Source organism: Hesperophylax consimilis, chromosome 3, assembly GCF_061612785.1.
Source record: "Hesperophylax consimilis isolate HC1 chromosome 3, BYU_Hcon_1.0, whole genome shotgun sequence".
Taxonomy (NCBI): domain Eukaryota; kingdom Metazoa; phylum Arthropoda; class Insecta; order Trichoptera; family Limnephilidae; genus Hesperophylax; species Hesperophylax consimilis.
Genome location: NC_142838.1, coordinates 17255170 through 17276440, shown reverse-complemented (window position 1 = coordinate 17276440; position 21271 = coordinate 17255170). Strand labels below are relative to the sequence as shown.

General features: G+C 32.8%; 1 protein-coding gene across 10 annotated transcripts in view; it reads left to right on the top strand.

Annotated features, from left to right (window-relative positions):
- The window catches only part of LOC149425034 (potassium voltage-gated channel subfamily KQT member 1-like), a 399798-nt gene that overhangs the window by 25591 nt on the left and 352936 nt on the right, over positions 1-21271 (top strand). Inside the window, exons 1-2 of one of the 10 annotated variants that reach the window (XM_089648598.1) lie at positions 11836-11967; positions 13125-13302. The exons of 8 other annotated variants lie outside the window; for them this stretch is intronic. The gene's annotated coding sequence lies outside the window, so the exon portion shown is untranslated. Of the gene's footprint in view, positions 1-11835; positions 11968-13124; positions 13303-21271 lie in introns of those variants that run through there. One more of the 10 variants, XM_089648606.1, reaches the window with a different exon arrangement.

Below are 21271 nucleotides of genomic sequence, written 5' to 3'. Positions count from 1 at the left end.
CCTTAAACAACAAAAAACAACCCACTCACTGCTGACCGCAACTTGAACTAGTGTTTTTTTTAAACAATACATATTTTACAAAAAAGTACTTAATGTCGTCAAGGATATAATTTTTTGACTTATTTATTTTCTTATTCCTTCGGACCAACGATGTATGTATGTAGTCGAAATCAAAACACAGCAAAGATCAAAAGCATATCCCCCAAAAAGCCTGCTTCGCCTCACTTGTTATTAAATGCTTCAGGGAAATAACTTTTATCCGAAAGCAGTTGCCATAGAAATCGGAACCTTTTATCTTTTTTCAAGTAGGTAGGTACTTGTTTGATCTTTATAATATGCGTACTAGCTTTATCACCCAGCTTTGATCAGAGTTTAAAAAATATTTTTTCTAGTTTAAACAAATTTAAGAAGTTTAGTATATCTACATAATTTGTCACTGGCCATATAGACCCCGAAAATATAAATTCATCAATGTACGAGTACATGAACAATTACGTTAAAAAATAACTTCACATGATTTATCATTGTCCAAGAAAATATGAATTCATCAATGTATATGAACAATTACTTTAAAAAAATGTACACACGATTTATCATTCTCCCAGAAAATACGATCTCATCTGAACAGTTACTTAAAAAAAACTGTATATGATTTATCAGTGACCCAGAAAATATGAATTCGTAAATGTATCTGATTAGTTACTTTAAAAAATCTTTAGTTCAACGACAAAGTAACAAAATGGAGTGGCGTATATTTATTTTTTAATCATCTACTGTGGGCTGGGGGCCAGTTACTATAACAAATTATTCACGTCATTTCCACACTATTATTACGTACTGTTGTGATCCCACTTTTGACACTGATGTTGTTGATGTCGAGCTAAGTGAGATCTAGTTTTTAGCTCCTTTCTTCAAATATCTCCTGATATTTGTTAGATGTGAAGAGGCTGCTTTTTGGGATGTGATACACAATAAGTAAGTACTTTAAAAGATGTAATCAAGTTTATTGAATTTACAACAGTTTACAATTGACAAGTTTCAAAGTTACAATGGTTATGGTATAACAGTGAAAAGGCGAATGACAATGATTTGTGAGTTTGTATGGCTTATATACTATTCAGTTTTATTACGTGTCACAATATCATTGAATATTTGTGGTGCAAATATAATAATATAATATTTTACTGGGATGTGGTTTTATAGTCATATCCTTTAAGTAGCTTAACTGCGTAGTTATTTAATTAGATCATCATTGATAATACATATTACGCATTATTAGGTAAGCTAGGTACATTAGTATGTTGGGGTACATAACACCTCCCCTCTAGAATGGAAACTATTAGTTTTTTAATCAAAAATAGTTGTAATTATATTCTTAAGGTCTACACCTTAATCTGCAGGTTGCCATCTGAATGATGAGTCTTTTATTTGCAAATTTACAGCTTTCTAATGCTGGTTTGTAATTTTTCTTTATGACATTTTCAGTTGTTCCTGTATAATTATCCTCAGTAATCATATTTACATTTTGAATATTAGCAGTTTTGTTTACATATTTGTTTTCATATTCTAAAATTTCAGTTACATTTTGTTTTTTATAAGCAATATTTTTCAAATAAGATAAATTGTCTGACATAACATTTGTATAATACATACTATTAATATTATGATTATGGCCATTTTCTTCGTTACATTTTATTTTTTATAAGATTTGAATTTAAATGATTATATCTTTTTAGTTAGATAATTTTTTTTTTTTTTTTATAAAGTAAGATAATTATTTTGATTAAAGTAGAATGATTAATTTCTATAAAGTAGAATGATTAATTTCTATAAAGTAGAATGATTAATTTCTATAAAGTAGAATGATTAATTTCTATAAAGTAGAATAATTAATTTCTATAAAGTAGAATGATTAATTTCTATAAAGTAGAATAATTAATTTTTATAAACTTTTTACATAATGAATGAATTCATTTAATGTATTTCATATGTATTTCATATATCATATGAATTTTTATATTGTCAGTGGTTCCGGTTACCAAAGACTAAAATATTCCGAACAATACTCGAAGTTTCACATGAGTATAGTCTCAATACTTGGTTTTACATGTCGGTAAAATATTTAAAATGAATCAACTCTAGAGATTTTATAATGATTCACGATTGTTTTTATTTACAATCATAATACATACTCTTGTGGTATAGTATTTTTAGGAATAAGAAGCCTTTTAATTTTCATCCTTTTTATAATTTAGATAGGATTATTTTTTCCATATCTTTAAATACAATAATTTTGTATTATTGCACAATAATATGTTTTACAATTTTTAACATATTTTATATTGATAAGCCTTTTAAATACTCTATGGTATTTTATTATACATAATGGCTTTCAAAAATAGAAAAATACATACATCCAATAAACATGGTAAATTAGTACGTTTTACAATTTCTGTTAGTAATGTTTATAATATTTATCATTACATAAGATTGGTTATAATATTACGAGTGTACTTTTTAAACAGTGGTAGACTGAGAGTTTTTATTTTTAATTTTTATTTAATTAAATTTTTATTTTAAATTTTCAATTTTAAATTTCATATTATTATTTTTATTTTTATTTTACGTAAAAGTATTTTCTCTCAAAACCATTGGTTTTGTAAGTCTTTCCGAAGCTATTGGTATATTTTCTTCAGAAGTACTTATGTCTACACTTTCTCTGTTATTTCTTAGACTGTTAAATGAAAGAGCTGGATGGGTCCTCGTAGTTCGAGTTGTATTACATTGATTGTATATTTTTAAACAAATTCCATCTTGACTACAGCAATTTCTTTTCGTCCTTTTATATATTCGGTAAGACATATAAGTCACGATTATTCCGATTAATAAGTACATTGTTGTACCAAAGTAACTCGAATATTTAACAATATGACTCTCATTCTTTATTTGATGGAGTTCTTTATCAAATTGCCCTAATTTATAGGTTGCTAATTTTAATTCATCTAAGTTTATATTAGTTATCGCGATAGGAGATAATTGTGGTAAAGTTTGATTATATTTTTTCTTGTTACAGCAGTCGTCCTGAATTATGTTAAGGTCGATCTGTGGTAAGGTAATGTTTGTGGTTACATCATTTTCTGCCGTGATTTGGTAGTATTTTGTATATGCTTTACATCCTTTGTCTAAGGTCAGTATTCCTGTTCCTAGTAATTCGTGTTCTGTGAACTGTTTGTCGGTACAATCAATAGTTAGTCTGGTTTTATTAGATTGTACATATACCCATCTGTTATTAGTGAGTTTATGCCAGATATTGATTTTTCCATAGATTGTTTTAGTTTGACAGTCGTTAGGTATTTTAGATAGACTGTTCGCTAAGATTTTTGATTCGCAAATAGCATTATCTTCGGTTGAGTAAACGTTTTCTTCTTTGCATATGTATTGCCGGTTGATAATCGGTTTACATTTATCTATGTTGTTAAATCTTATGTAGGTCAATTTTGATTTTGTTATTCCAACATAATTAAATTCATTTTGAATTAATGAAAATACTTCTGGATTTTTGGGGTTGTGTGGAATTGGTAGAGGTATAACTTTGTATAAGGTATACTCTTGTATCTGTGTTAACGGAATCGAGATAATGAATATAACTCGATTATTCATATAATATGAAGTCAATGTTGCGGTTTCTATTATAATGTGTATATTATTAAGTGTCAAGGGAGTTGGTAATTGTCTTCCCTGTGTTAGATACTTAATATTATCATTTAATTCTTTATATATCCTTGTAGGTGTTATTAACCCTGGATAAAGTATGTTGCTTTTGCTGAACATAATAGAGTTTATTATATTTTCCACTCTTAATTTTAAGTTCGCTGTCACATCTCGTAACAAATTTATTTGACTGATTAGAACAATGTTTGCATTTACTCTTTCATTGATTTCTTGAGCGTTCTTTAGGAAATCTTGTATTTTTGCTAGATTTCTGTTCAATAACAGTTCGTTTGTATTGAATTTATTAACAGTATCGTTGAAGTTAATAATAGTTGATTTCACTATTTGAGTTTGATCTATTAGTAGAGACGTTATATGGTTGTCGTCTTTAATAACTTTTGAGATCGCATCATCGTAGTATGTAGCATCTTCAGAGTCTAATGTTCCAAATAGGGTTTTAAATACATGTCCAATTCCATCAAACCATCCTCGTTTTACTCGTAATTTTTCTTCATTTGAATTCCGAATTAAGTGAGTTATTGCGTCTAGTTTTACTTCAATGTCGTTCAGTTCCGAATTTATAGATGCAAGGGATGTTTTGCAGTGATTTTCCAAATCATGTGATGTCATTTTTATACACTCAGTATTGGTTCTTTCATATACTTCCATGATTTTTATATGATGAGGTATCAATTTAGAAGTATCTTGGAATGTTACCAAGGTCCAATAGTCACTGTATATTTTTAATGTTCCTAATGTATCATATAATAATCCACTACCATTTTTAATTATATCGATATGGTTGCCTTGACTCGACGCTATGAGTAACGTGACAATCCATCTGAAAGAAATGAATTATTTATTTTTATAATATGGTTTTATCTCGTTCACGTGATATTTTATGAATTTATTATTTATTTTTAGAGTTACGTTCACGGAAGAGTTTAATTTTGTTATTTCATAAGGTCCTTTAAAGGTTGAGGAGAGAGCTTTTCGTAATCTCAAATGTTGTTTGAGTAGTACGAGATCTCCTAATTTATATTGATGTTCATAAGCATGTGCATCATGACGTTCTTTCGAATTTTCTTTCGATTTTTTTATATGTTCTCTCGCAACTTGATGTGTTTGTGAGAGTTTGTACTTAAGGGTTGACAAATAGTCGTTGTACGTGGGGGTTTCATTTCTAATTGAATTATTGGGGATTACCGGTTTCTTCCCGAATACTAATTCGTAAGGGGTGAACTTCGTTGTAGAGTGAATATTTGAATTATAGCTAATCATTGCGAGATTTAAATATTTATCCCAATCGGTATGATCTTGATTCACATAATGTTTAAGGTAATCTTTCAAAGTTGCATGGCTCCTCTCTAGGGCTCCATTAGTCATAGGATGATAGGGTGTTGAAGTCCTATGTTTTGCATTTAATAATTTAGTAACTTGAGTAAAAAGTGATGACACAAAATTTTGTCCTTGATCTGTCAATATAGCTTTTGGTATACCAAAACATGAGACAAAAGTTATGAAGTTATTTGCTGTTTCTTCTGCAGTTGCATTTTTAATTGCATATGCTTGACTGAATTTGGTCAAGTCATCTTGAAATGTAAGTATGAATTTATTTCCATCTTTAGTTTCAGGTAACGGACCTACTACATCTAGAGCTAGCCTTTCAAAAGGTTCTCTGGAAGTTGACGTTATGATCATGGGTGCCGTATTATTTTTCCTGTAAGTCTTGTTCATTTGACATTGAGAACAATTCTTAATATAATCTTCAATAGATTTTTTCATGTTTTTCCAGGTGTATTGGTTCCTTATGCGATTATACATTTTGTGGAATCCTAAATGTCCTGCTAATGGTGAATCATGATTCTCAAAGAGTATTCTAGGGATATCATTGACTTCAGCATTTTTGATTTTATTCCTGTAGATATTAATTATTATATCTGATTTATGGAATATGTATGATAATATTTGTTTTAGCTTATCATAATTTATTTGGTTAAATGAATCATTAAAGTCCGATATTGAGAACTCTTTTATTTTCTTACTTATCAATTTGGTTTTCAAATTCTTTAAAGCGATAAATACATCCGGGTATGATGGTTTATCATAGTGGTTTACTTTTATAAATATATGGTAGTAAGTTTTAGTTTTTCCTTTTGTGGTTTCCGTCTGATAAAGTTCGTGATCGCTTATCTTGAATATTTCGGCTTCGTTAGATTGATAAACAATGTCGGTACAATACGGTACACAGTCATCGAGGTCAATTGATGTAGGATATGCAACGTGTTTATCGTTACTTTTTAATAAGTTATCGTCATACTCATTAATTATTACATCATCTAAAACTAATTCTTTGTGTTTTTCTAAAAAAGTTTTGTATGTCATATCTAATTTAGTTGAAAATGCGTTTACTGGTATACGTGATAGACAATCAGCGTTGGAATTTAATTTTCCTGGTTTATATTGAATTTCATATGAATATTCTTCTAGTTTTAATCTCCATCTAACTAGTTTTGAACCTGGATCTTTCGCATTAAATAACCAAGTCAATGGCTTGTGGTCAGTTATTATAGTGAATGTTCTTCCATAGATATAAGGTCGAAAGTGATTCACCGACCATACTATAGCTAGTAGTTCTTTTTCTGTTGTATTGTAATTTCCTTCGGCGGAATTAAGTGTTCTAGATGCGTAACAAATGGGTAAATCTTTTCCGATTTCTCCCTGGGAAAGTATTGCTCCGATTGCGTAGTTAGAGGCATCTGTTGTCAATACAAATGGTTTAGAAAAATCTGGGTACTGTAATATAGGTGCTGTTATCAATTTATTTTTTAAATTTTCAAACGCGTTTTGTTGATTTTCTGTCCAGTCAAAATTAATGTCTTTCTTTAAAAGTGATGTTAAAGGTTTAGAAATTTTAGCAAAGTCGTCAATAAATTTCCTATAGTATCCTACCAGTCCTAAGAATTGTTTAATTTCTTTGGGGTTTTTCGGTGCTGGAAATTGTGAGACTGCCTTGATTTTATCAGGGTTTGGACTAACTCCTTTATCAGTGATTATATGTCCAAGATAGGCAACTTCTTTTTTTAGAAATTCGCATTTATCTGGTTGAATTTTCAAGTTGTATTCTCTTAATTTTGAGAATATCGTTTTGAGTTTTTTATCATGATCTTCTAGAGAATTGGCATATATAACAATATCATCTAGATATACAAAGCAATTTACTCCTTGTAGGCCTGTTAATACAGTGTCCATAAGTCGCTGAAATGTTGCAGGACTATTTTTTAACCCAAAAGGCATCCTTTCATATTGATAGTGACCCGATGGGACAGTAAATGCTGTTTTATCACTGTCTTTTTCTTCCATCTTTATTTGAAAGAATCCGTTAGCTAGATCTAATACTGAAAAGTATTTCGATCTTCCTAGTTGATCTAATATTTCATTTATATTTGGCAAGGGGTATGCGTCACCCACTGTGACGTCATTCAATTTTCTGTAATCAATGACTATTCTCCACTTCTTTTCATTACTTGCGTCCAATTTTTTCGGGACCACCCATATAGGTGACGAATAAGGACTATTAGAAGGTTTAATTATCTTTTGTTTCAACATTTTATCAATTTGTCGGTTAACCTCTTGTTTATGTATTTCTGGATAACGATACGTTTTTGTAAATATTGGAACGTTATTTGTGGTGGTGATTTTATGTTTAATCGCGGTTGTTGCGGTTAAATCGTCGCCTTCCATAAAGAATATATCAGCGTATTCTTCACATGTTTTAATTAGAATTTTTAATTCTTCATTATTTAGGTGATTTGTTCTGATAAGTTTTTTTACTGAATCTACACGTCCAAAGTTCGTATTTATTTGTTTAGTCATAGTATAAATAGATTGCGGTAGGTCGAATGGGGAAAGTGTAATTTCCAGCATATGAATCTTCACAGTTTTTTCCGTTGTATTTAATACCGATATCAATGCTCTTCCATCTTCGTCTACATTAGTGAGTGTATTAGAAATTTTCACTCCTTTAATTACTTCAAAGTCTAGCAAAATGCCTTCTTTGATATCTCTATTTTTAACTTTAACTTTGAGAAAAGTCTCTGATCTTGGTTGAAGCGTGTACAGAACAATTCTGTTATGCATGTCGATTATTATTTTATTTAAAAGAATTAATTGGTTTGTTTCATAATTTATCTTTGTTTTATTTTTAGTTAGGAAATCGTTTCCTATTATCCCGTCGTATTCTATATTAATGTTAGATATAACGTGAAAAACGTGATTTATTTTTTCATGAAATTTAAGTTCAATAGTTCCATCTGTTTCACAAGTGGATTCAGTTTCTCCGATTCCTTGAATTTTTAGTTTATTATTTATGTTTATTTCGCGAATACTATTTTTATCGAGAATATCTCTTTTTATGAGCGATATTGCTGCGCCTGTGTCTATTAAGAGACTACATTTTTTATTATTATTACCAAAAGGTATTTTAACATATGGAAGATTTAATAGTCTTTCTCTGTTAATTTTTACAACACATATTTTATAGCACATATCATAACCATCTTGTACATTGGGTTTAGTAGAGTTAGTTACAATAGTTGATTTGGCATCGGCCATGTTCTCTATTCCAACGTCGCGATGCATGACGTGGATCCGTACGCGTTTAAATGATTGATTGCATGAGAAGTAGAGGGTGTTCCTCTTTTAAAGTTTATCCTTTTACTTGGATCTTTCAAAAAACAGTTATCTACCAGATGTCCTTTCTTTTTACAGAATGTACATTCGGGCAAGTTAAGATTTTTCTTTTTATCAAAATTTTTATTCCGTGGTACAAAGTTGTACACTTTATTTGGATTTTTATTGTTATTTTTTCGATAACAATTCTCACTTATGTGTCCATCCTTATTACAATGATAACAGTGTTTTAAATTTAATTTTTTTGTACTATTTAAAAGTGAGGTTAATCTTTCTTCTTCAAGCGCTATTTGAAATGCATCATTTAAATTATTAGGCATACGTGCCCTTAAATGTTCAGAAATTTTAGTATTTATTCCAATAATGAATGTTTGTAAAGCCAAGTCATTTGTACTGGCGTATCTTCCTTCCAATTCATTTCGATTTACAGTCGAGTGATTGATAGAAGTTTTTAATTTTTTTACACATGTTTCTATTCTGAACATATAAGTAGAAATATCTTCTCCATTTTTCTGTTTGCAATTTTGTAATTCAATTAGTAAATGCGTTTGACTTTTCGATTCTCCAAAATTAGTTTTTAAGAAATCTTTAAGTTGATCAAAATTTTCAATAACTTTATTAGAACATGCCGTTTGTGCCTTATCTGTTAATTGTGATAATATATAAAAGAGTAAAAGCTGTTTTTGGTTTTCATTGACCAATTGGATAGCTCTTTCACAATTTAGTAAGAATGGTGTTAGCTTATCCCTATTTCCATCAAATGGGGATATAAATTTCATTAATATTGCTAAACTTGCTTCCTTCCCCTTTACAGCGGAGTCGGCTTCCATTTGTTTACTTTGAAAAATTAGAGAAAAGTTTTTCTTCTCTTTTTTCTTGTTTTTGATTCTAACAATTTAAGTTTTAAATATCACAATTATTTTGCTGTTGTAAAGATGTTTTCGTTCTTCTGATGTTGGATTTTTAAGCAGTTCGATTGAAGTATTCTAATCTGCGGACACCGTCTTTTCAATTTGTACTCGTCAATTTGTAAAATAGTAACTTACAGTTGTGTAGTTATCTGCATTCCGAGGAGTTGTCGTGGAGGGGTGATCAGTCTCTCCTACGTAGCTCTCGTAACAGGTTCTTTTGCAGATTGGGTCTCGATGACTTCGATTCAAGGGCTGCAACGTGTAGCTGTGGTCCTCTTGAAAACGTCTGCTTCGATTTGAAGGTTATCTGGAGTCCCAGTAGAAAACGTGACTTCAGTTAGTTGTCTTCAGGTAATCGATGATTTTTGATATCACAATCCCACTTCTGACACCAATGTTGTGATCCCACTTTTGACACTGATGTTGTTGATGTCGAGCTAAGTGAGATCTAGTTTTTAGCTCCTTTCTTCAAATATCTCCTGATATTTGTTAGATGTGAAGAGGCTGCTTTTTGGGATGTGATACACAATAAGTAAGTACTTTAAAAGATGTAATCAAGTTTATTGAATTTACAACAGTTTACAATTGACAAGTTTCAAAGTTACAATGGTTATGGTATAACAGTGAAAAGGCGAATGACAATGATTTGTGAGTTTGTATGGCTTATATACTATTCAGTTTTATTACGTGTCACAATATCATTGAATATTTGTGGTGCAAATATAATAATATAATATTTTACTGGGATGTGGTTTTATAGTCATATCCTTTAAGTAGCTTAACTGCGTAGTTATTTAATTAGATCATCATTGATAATACATATTACGCATTATTAGGTAAGCTAGGTACATTAGTATGTTGGGGTACATAACAGTACGTTAACGGTCTCCGTGGTCGAGGGGTAAAGCTCTCAACTAGCAAGCTGGAGGTCGCAGGTTGAAATTACGGCGTGGACAAGTAAATTAAGTGTTGTTTCACAATTTACTCATTTGAAATAATATATGGTGTATTTACGGTATGTTCCAGAGAGGAAGATACTCTCAGTATCGCCCTGGTGTACGACCACCATTCAGAATTGAAACGTTGGTTGATATAGCTTATAGCTTTAATCATGTTTGGTGAACAGATCTGAATTTCCCAACTTTCGTCTTCTCCATGTCCTTCCCCTCCCTACTACCTTCGGCCTCACAACGTACCCCGTTTAGGAATGCCATAGTCTCACTGGCTCCAGACGGTTGGGAGTAGTTGGGACTCTTGTGCGGTATTCACATAAAAAGCAAAACAGTTGAAAGGATTAACTTAAATTTTAAAGTAACTTTAATAATTATAAATGTATATTCATCGAAGCTTCATCATTTAGTTCCCAAATGATATTATCCTATTACTTGATCACGCCTACCAGTTCTCTTTGCAAATATAAGCAGAGATACAAATAACAATCCTCGTGAAGGATTATTTATTCGCAGGATTATTAATAATACCTCGGAAATCCAGTGGTAAACACCATTACTTGGGAGGTTAATACGGATGCGGCAGTTTTACATACATTTTAAGGTTTCATAATGTATGCTCGGTGTACGTGGAGTACTTACCGAGGGTTTAACTGTGTTATTTCGTAGAATTAACCATGAGTTCAGAGGATTTGCGAATGCTTAATCTTGTATTACGCTTAATGGAAAAATCTGACGGGCTAAAGCGTTTTATAAAAAAGTACGCAGGGTAAGTAAGTACACTCAGTACAGTATCAAAGAGCACGAGCAGAATTCAGTGATTCGCAAAATTGCGCAAACATGTATGTACAGTAAGACAGTATTTACTGGCAGTCGTGTGGAAAACATACTGGTTGGATGGTTTCCCGGTGATTCAAAATTATATTAAATATAAATATTTTTTTGGTGTACAAAAAATATCAAACTACTTATCTCAAATTAATTCCAGAGTTGCACGTGTTCGCATATCATAAATTTATTTGTCTAAAAACCAAGGCTAATGTACGTCCGGCCAGAAACATTTTCAGGGGTGTTCTAACTTTTGCATTTATAATTATGTAATTGTTTTGAGTATTATAATGCATATAAACATATTTTTCCTTTTGATCTAAGGCCGGTGGTAAATCGAGGGTCTGTCGTAATTTTCTTTCAGAACAATTTCGCCAGGAAGGTTTATTGTGTATCAGATGATTCGAGTGCATATTTAAAGCGCGTGTCCTGAAAGCGAGCGCTCTCGCTTTTCCCGCATCAGATTTCCCGAGTCCGCTTCTCAAAAGCGTAACCGGATCGCGATTGTTTCTCTATCGTCATATTAGTGCGGGGCTGCGAGGGCTGCTTGGGGAGGCCGTGGGTTGACTTGTGGGTTGGTTGCTCGTTGCTCGGATGGCGGGTCTGCTTGCCACACCTGCCGGCAGAGGCCAGGGGGAGTGGGGTGGCTGGCTGGTTGGGAGGGCGGGAGGGGTGGCGCCGGGCGGGAGGAGCGCAGGGAAGGCCTCCCACCTGACGCCGAAGCCGACTTGCTGTCAGTGTCAGTCTAGTTGCGGCGGGTGATTGGGCCGCACCGGCATCGTGCGCAGTTGGTTTGAGCTCCGCGGCTCTACGCGCAATCGCGATTCAAACTTCGCCTGCACAAAAATACCACGAGCAACTCTCTCTTTCGCGAGGTACTTTTTTTGCGCGCCCCGTTTCGCTTTCCCGCTCGATTGTTCTAAAGAATGGATCCACCGTGAGCCAGATTGCACTTTAGCTTGTTGGGAATCATTTTTTCGTATTTGTCGTACGTTATGCTCCGGACCGAATTTAAATAGGAATTTGCGCGGTTATACGGCATGCTTATTTGACGTTTGTTTAATGTTTGTATTTTATTTCGGCATGTTTTCTTGTCTGCGTTATAAAATGCTGGCGAATATTGGCGAATTTCTGTACCTACAAATCCTTTTAAAAATAGATTTGATTATTTAAGCCAAACGAAATTTACTTGAAATAAACAATTAATGTTTTATGACTGTAAAACATTTTTATTTGTTTGGATAAACTAATCAATAAAATTTATTTAATTAAAAGATTCTGTTAGTGTGTTGAAAAACATAAATATTTGATAACATCCGATAAATGCATTTTTTGATTAAATGATTCAATCGGAAACTATGGTGACTTTTGACTCATCGAAATGCTTAAATAATTTATGCGCTTAATGTGTAGGTCAGTAGAGTGCAGAGTACACAGTACACTTATGACGTCCATTCACTTATAAAGAGATCTTAGTGATATTAGTCAACCCAAGAACAAAGAAAAACATTGCGTCCGGTGAACCTCGATGTAAAATCACAATTTAAAACACTGATACTACAAGTCTTATAATATGCTAATATCATAAAAAATATATATTTGTTCACGGGATCGTCGAGTGACGGAGCTGTACGAATGAAACACAAGCGCCAGAAATGTTTTTTCAGTTTCCTGGAACGCAACCAAACAGCTGTAACGCGAGGCAACTGAATCTCACATTAAACTTGTGAGAGTTGTCAAATTCCAACTAAACTCTTCGCACAATATTATTATGTTGACACATACCGAGAATGAGACATATCAAAATAAACATTGTATGCCACCAGCCAAGAGCCGAGCCGTACTTGAAGTTATGTCCCAGTTCATGGTCGTCTTGTAGATTAGAAGTCTGCAACAATCCTTGTAGAAACATTCAAGTATGCAGATTAATTTTTAACGTTCCATTAACTTTGTTAATTGCAATATTTAATATCGAATTTGTTGAATTTTATCGTCTAATATTAGTTCGTTATTGTTTGATTATCGGCATCAGCTGAGACGTTGTGTTATTTTCCTTCAAGTATATCATAAACCGGTGTTCATGACAATGTGACTGGCTAAAACATTAAGTGGATTGTTAAGGTGTGACTATTTTATTAATATTTGTGGTGAAAAAAATCAATGGGATAGCCAGGAAAATATTGCCACCAGAAGAACGCTTCACGCAAAAGGTATGTATAATTTCACTTTATACAGTATACACAATAACCATTTAAATCTTCTTTGTGTACGATTTATTTTTTATTTTGAATACTATTATTAAGATAATATATATAAATTCAGCCTGCCTATGTTTGTGCTCGCAAAGGAGTCGACCGATATCACTGAAAATTTGTTCTTATTAGTGCCAGGAGTGTTTATATAGTAGTTTGAATGGTACAAGAAGTCGGGGACGCCCGAGGAATACTTAATGCAATATCTCAATACCGGAATGAGATAAGGAGTTGAATTAAAGTCGGCAAGGCAATATTTTCAATATTTTAACCATGCAACTTGGAGTTTTATTGAATCACGAACATTATTGAATATTGTCTGTTTTTGAACATCCGAGAAACTTACAAAATGTTTATCAGTATGACGAACTATTACTAATACGTGGAAATATAGATAAAAAACTTTTTTGAACATAATGATAAGTAGGTTCATATACGGCCACAATAATGAGTGTAATTAACCTTCTGTATAAGCGCCGGGACACCCAGTCCTATTTCTATGGCAGGAAGTACATATGTCGTAGAAGTACCTTAACATAATACCGTAATAGGTATTGTTTTTATGTAGATGTATCACCCCTAAACTGAAAAGTCTAGAACACGTCAACCTTTCGTATAAGTATGACAATAAATATAAAAAAAATAAATTTCCCTTCTTGATTCTTCTCAATAACTTCAGGGAGTAATGTGTAATATTTATACCTATATATTATCATCCTATAATGATAGTTCTTCCCCACAGTGAACACTGCATAATTTATTAAAGCCATCACTCTCGACTTTTATGTTGATAAATAATAATTAGTGTGCATAATGTTCACTGTGGGAATGAAACTACTTATACGGTTGATAAATGAATGTCCTGTTTTGTGTTGTTCAACGCATGTTTTTATTCTTTGTTAAACATTAAATATGACAAAACAGAGATTAGCTCTGCTGTGTTCAGTGTTCATGTTGGTACTCGTTTCACTTTATCAAATTAATAATGTTCACCATTTTGATAATTGCGCTATCTCTGTCAACAAAAATCGTACAATACTTCTTATTATTAATGTTTTTAATGATTGTGTAGGTTTGTAGTTTATTTACTTTGTATGTAAATTACTAACGGACATTCAAACCTCGTGATAATTTATAATTTTGTGATGCTATTATAAATACATTTCTTGCGCGTGATACATAAACAGGAAAGACTTTTATTTAGTTTTGTCCTCCAGATCCAGACAAAAATTCAAAACAGTATTTACTAATTCATGAAAGCTATAAAAATATTCAACATTATATAATCTGTTAATTTTTAATAGCTTCACATTTATAAGAAATGAAAAAGTTATGTACTTTATGACTTTGGTGGCTTTTTTTAATTCCAAAAGAAATAATCAATTCATTCTAAAAGTGTACCTACTTCAACCACAATGGCATAAGTACTACTTAAATAAAAATTATACGTTAGAGTAAATTATTAGTTACCCCCAAACATGGCTGTTATATTTGGTATGCAGGAAAAATGCTTTATTATTTGAACGCCACAATGAAATGGTGCTTGAAGAAATGAATGTTGTATAGTTGTTGACTATGTGAAAACTCACCAGAACAGATTATATATTATCTGCGGTATATTATGTACTTCACATCGCTGTTGTGTTTTATTTGTTCTTGTGTCAATTTATGCGTTTTAAACGACCTAGGCAATTGACACGACTCATAAAAATCCTCGTTAACACATTATTCAGATTTATCAACTACAATGGAAGAAGCCGTTTATGACTTACACTAAACCATTTAACTAAAGGCCTGCCAGAGCACCCCATTCGTCCCAGTTCCTCAGTCGGTCGGGAAATTAACATTTCTACAATTAACAACAAAGGCCGAGGTGAATATTGTGTCGGAGCTTGAGATGGACCGTCTGCGATAACTTAACTACACAATGGAGTCACACTTTTAGAGCGTGCTCTATCTCAGTTGGCCTCACCTCTTAGTAGCTTTGCCTTCGTCAATATCAATATTATGTCACTTACCTATGATTAGCGTTAGTTCTAGATCAACACAATACATGGTAGCTTTTCACGAATAATGGAATTATTTCGAGAATCCTTTATTTGTATGAAGAACCATTATTGATAGTATGTGAAGGCTATATATATGTTGCTGATAGTATAATAATTCATTGTATTTACTTCGTGTACCTATGTATTCCAAATATTAAGAAGATCTGCTACACAATGTACTACTGCAAAGATCTGGTACAATTGTTATATTAATTGGCGGTACAATCTTCACGGTGTCCATTCGATGTAAGGAAGTACAGCCCCTGATCATATCCTGCTGTCTCCTACTATTCCCTGATATCCAAAATTGCTACGTTGACGTCCCTCCGTTAAACCACTTACCACTTCCTCCAGTCCTTATGTCTTAGGATGATATGTAGCCTATACATCGTCAAGGTTTCTCTCTAGAGATCCTTATACCCAAGAATAAAGCTTTGGCCTCCACACTGTCCAGCTACAAATAGTCCCTCTAAATCAGTGTTTCTAAACCTTTCTGAAGTCAGGAAGCTCTTTTGATCATAAGAAAAATTTGTGGGGCAGAGAAATGATCAAAGATAAGACAAAAATAACCGGTTCCTCTGCTCAGAAAAATAACTTTTGTTGTACATGAATGAGTTCTCTATAAAAAAGCTAAAATATCTGAATCTTCTGAAAAGGAATGGTTTCAGCTAAAAACATTTTCAAAAATATTATCCACTTAGAAAATAATCTTAGATTGCCAATAACGACAGGCATATAAATATTATAAACTGTTAGAGCTTCCATGTACTCCTCCGTGTACACTCCTTACGCAGAACGCAGTTGCTCCCATCTAGCCATAGCTAATCACAAAATTCGTACACTGTGCGGTTTGAATGATCAAGCGTAAGTATATGCATGAGCCAGCATTAAATTAGGGCTTTCATAAGCTCGCGGTGCATCATCACCCGTTAAGTACCACTGCTCTAAAAACTCCACTGTACGCAGGTCTGTCCTTTAGAAATCTATTTGATTTTTGGCATTCGGTTCGTTTATAATAGAAGCAAGATAAAATGCTTATGTACACGTATTTTTTTACATTAGCTCTACACGGGAGGCCCTGAGCAAAATAATGGTCCATATCATCTTTGGGGATGCCGTGTAGTGGGTTTTTTTAAGGAAATAATGTAGAGGAAATTTTGGGAAGGAAACAGGTATAAAAGGGTGGGTAGGAATCTGGGGGTCAGTGTATCCAAGAGTGACGGAGGTATGAATCCTTTTCTCCCATTGCAGTGTAAGGCGATAGAGTCCTGTTGGAGAGGTCAAGGGTCTCCCTCAACCAGTATCTCCAGATTTGGCCCACCATGCAGTAAATGGACAGATGCATTTTCCCCTAAGACCTATACAAACCTCACCACATGAACCCCTGCTAAGACACCAAATGTTGCGAACCGCTTAGGGTAACATATGGCAGAGGTGTTTCATTAATGGTTGAATAATAATAAAATTTATGTCAGCAAAAAACAATTGACGTCATGTTCCAAATTGATATACAAAGGATATAGTAATATTAAAATAAATAATCACTGTTAATAATACTGTTTTTACCACTTTTTTGTTAGTTATCTAAGATTTAAATTTTATCTGGAAATTAGAAAGAGTGTAAAGAAGAGTTTAAACATAATAAAAAATAAAAAATTCTTTTAAATGACCCATTATTCCCTTTGTAAAATATGTCCCATTACCCTTCTCCCCCTTTCCCTCTTCCCTTCTTATTTCATTCCAGCCATTTATATCTTTAAGTCCAATGTTTTAATTTAGTATTAAGTATGGGTATACATGTTTCGTAAGTCGTTTTCTTAAACAATAAAGAAGTGGTTAAAATTAAGTGATTATTTATTTTCAATATAAATGGTGCCACAAATAAGTTTGCTGTGTTTGAAAAAGAAATAGTAATACTTTTTTGAATAAAATGTCAAGTTATCTTGAAAAGTGTATTTGCTTCGTGATATTTCCATGACAATAGTGCGGCTCGACGTGAATTGATGAGTGCGAGACGACTCACCACGGGTTGCTGCTGGTTAGTCCTGCCCTCCGCCCTCGGGAGAGGTCGGCGAATGGTTGACTTACGCACACGATAGAATTTATATGTCTCCTCGAATATGTGGGATTATTTGTCCCTCACAGATAAAATCGGGTCACTGGGTACTCCTAAAAATGGATAAATTCATCGGATATTTATTTTTATGAAGACATGAATATTTGGAGCAGTACATTATATGATCAGAGTTTCCCATGAGAGAATTGTTGGACACCTAACAGCAAATAATGAAAACAACTTAAATTATTTAATAAATATTTTCCTCTGACTATAGTTTTGTAAGTTCGCATAAATGAGGACATCACATTCAAGAAATATTATTTTTTTATACAACTGATGTTTTAGGCAAATTATTGTTGCTTCATTTACGTATTTCCCCACTTTATCGAGTCTGTTATTTTCTTGTCTCAAGTGTCGCAATTTGTAAAACAATAATTTATAAAGTTAATGTTGAGCCGTTCGGCGGCAATCTACAACAGTTATCCTGTATGTAGTATGTAAGGACATGAAGGCACTATCTCCTGTCTACAGGCCGCGGCAATTCATAAAAGGATGAGCCTGCTAGGATAACCAATTAATATAGTCTAAAGGATTCTACGTGACAAGATAAAACTGTCGGCAATCTAATATTAAGAACCACAATTACAAACAAGCCAAGAGTTTCTGATTCAAAAGAAAAAAAAAAATTATTCATAAACAATGTCTTCTTGTTAGTACTTTTTCAAATTTCGTTAATAATAAGTTAGATAATTTCTAACGTAAAGGTCATCGAATATAATAATAAGTCACAGAATATAATACGAGTACCAATGCATACAACTAATACTTAGCACGGTTTGGTCTGCTAAAACACTTGCTTCGTTAGCCTTATGGCATAATTCACACCCATACATGTGAACATATTTGTACAATACACACGGAATATAAATATATTGATGATATTGTATTTAAACACGTTCGTAAATAAATTTTTCATATCCAAACATTATACGATACCTATTGTGAATATATTTTGAACAGTGATTAATAATTGATATAAATTAATTTTCAGCATCTATTTCATGGCCGGCAACCCGGGCGTTTATTACAATTAAATATATTTTTTTCATTGTTTATTTTTTTTTATTCACAAAATCTTTGATACCTATACAATTCAGGTACATACATAGTAATATAGAATGAAAGAGTAACAAAATAATCCTACAAAGGCGAAGCCTGAGCGTGGGTATTATAGTATAAGGATAAAACAGTGGTGTTTAAAATATATATTTTTAAACATGTAAAAAGTATCTATAGAGATCAATGAGATTGTTTTTTTTTTACAGAAGTTTCTATATATATATTTTTTTTTAAATTTACAAATATAAACACACACACACACACAACACACATACACACACCCTCACACATACACACACACACACACATACACACCCTCACACATACACACACACACACACACACACACACACACCCTTGTTTGTCCAATCCCGATTTCGAGGACTTCAACTGGCTACCCGAATTCGAGGTCCTGTTATATTATATAAAGTAGACATGTATTCTACACTTATACGTATACTCAAGTTAATCGTGATCGTTGCTGTCTATTCGGTTTCATCATACACCCTGTAAGCACCTAGAAAACGGTCCTCAAAAAACCGGAATACACAGCCGGTAACTGAGGACTTCCCATATCCGAGGCCTGTCCACGTATTCAGGATTACACATACGTAAAATACACGGATCTCGGAAGGTCCTCGATTTAGTGGTCTATAGTTTTTGGAGGTCTTGGGTCCTCGAAATAGTGTGGAACGAATTTCTTACACGTATCTTGGAAGCGTCGCGGCTCGTCCTAACGTTCGCTCGTTCGGTGAACAGGCAACAAAAGTATACGCCTCATCGTATTGCTAAATATTTTATTTAAAATATAAATTTACACAAAACTTAAAAAAAGGTTCAAAATAAAATTGAATTGCCTATCTAAATATATGAATTTGGTAACAGATCATTACGGCTGACACCCGACAGGCAATGCACCCCTCCACCCGCGCGCCCGGTGGCGTATTTCCTTTTCCGTGTTCAATAGGAGGCAGTACTGCCTCGAAACCCGCAAGGGTTTGTAACGCCATTCTCCTTCCAAACCCGTGTTCAATACGAGGCACGCGTCCTCCTACTGAATACGGGTTTGTAACGCCATTTCTTTTTCCAAATCCTTGTTCAATACGAGGCATGCGTTGTCCAATCGTTTATAATTACCATGCGCATTAATTGAGCACTACGGATCCATGTTTGTTTCGAGACATTTTTTTATGTGTAAATTGTTATGTATTAAGGATGGGCAATAAAACGCATAATCTAGGAACCTTTTTTATTAGGTATTTATTATTTATTAACGCCCTAGTGGGCTTTTGTAATTGTAAGAAAACAAGACAAATTAATGCAATAATTTTTGTGTAAATTATTAAAATATTAATAAGATGATTTGATATATAATACTGCTATTAGCCTGAAATATTCAAGCCCAGTGGCAAAGAATTACTAATATCTTGGAAAGGAATTCAAATGCTCAACATACAAAAATTCACACCAAGTTTGGATGTGATTTGTCAAAACTTAATTTGAGTATACTATTATTTATGCCGGCGTGGTCTAGTGGTATACGCTTTTGACTACAGATCCGAAGGTCGCGGGTTCGAACCCGGCGTGCGCAAATAAATTTTATTTGATTAATTTGTGTTGTTTCACAATTAATTAATTTAAATAATATATATGTAGTATATTTGCGGCACGTTCCAGAGTGGAAGATACTACCAGTATCGCCCAGTGGTAAGACCACCATTCAGAATTGAAACATTGCTTGAAATGGCTTTAGCCGTGTTTGGTGACCAGATCTGAATAGCCAGGTACTTCCCCACCTTCCTCTTTCCCATCTCCTTCCCTCCCCAATACCTTCAGCCTCACAACATACTCCAATTGGGGATACCATAGTCTCACTGGCTCCAGACGGGAGAAGTTGGGACTCTTGTGCGGTAAACTATAAAAAAAATAAAAAATAAATAAAAATATATATATATATATATATATATATTGTGGAAAAAAAATAGCCGGCAAAGATCTCGAAAAATTAATGTACAACCTATATCGATCGCTCGCCGCAAAGAAAGGGTCTATCATTCGGCTACAGGAAGGATTCAATCAGGACGACCAGCCAAGTCTTTGATCAAGAGAAAACGTATTCACAAAATTGAATTAAATATTGATGATAATGCCAAAAAATATTGATTTAAAAAAATATATTATTATGTTTTTATTTGTAGGTACCTAGTTATGTAGATTACCTCACATAACGTATACATCTTTGAATGTAGTTTTATTTCTATGCTTGGTTTTTAATAGGTACAACTCGTCATATTTTTTTTTTTAATCTCTATTATAATGTTATATACCTGACGAGTAAATAAAATTATTATTTATTCTGTTTTATTGGTTTATAACGCAGAAATTGTGAGCACACACTTACTTTTTTATGTTATAATTTATTCAAAATTATGATTTTCCAAAATTATGATTTTTAATCAAAAATTATTATTACAACTGATAGCCTTGATTTAACAATACCTGATTAAACATTTCAAACAAATATAATTTTAAAGTTCATAATAATCTCAATACTCAATTATAAACATGCGAATGTATGAATAGATATACTTGATGTTAATAATTTTGATCTATTCTACTTAAAAACAAGTCACCTTTTTTACACATTTTTAATCTCATGTCTCATAGAAATCGTTGTATCTCCCTTTCATGGTTCATGGTT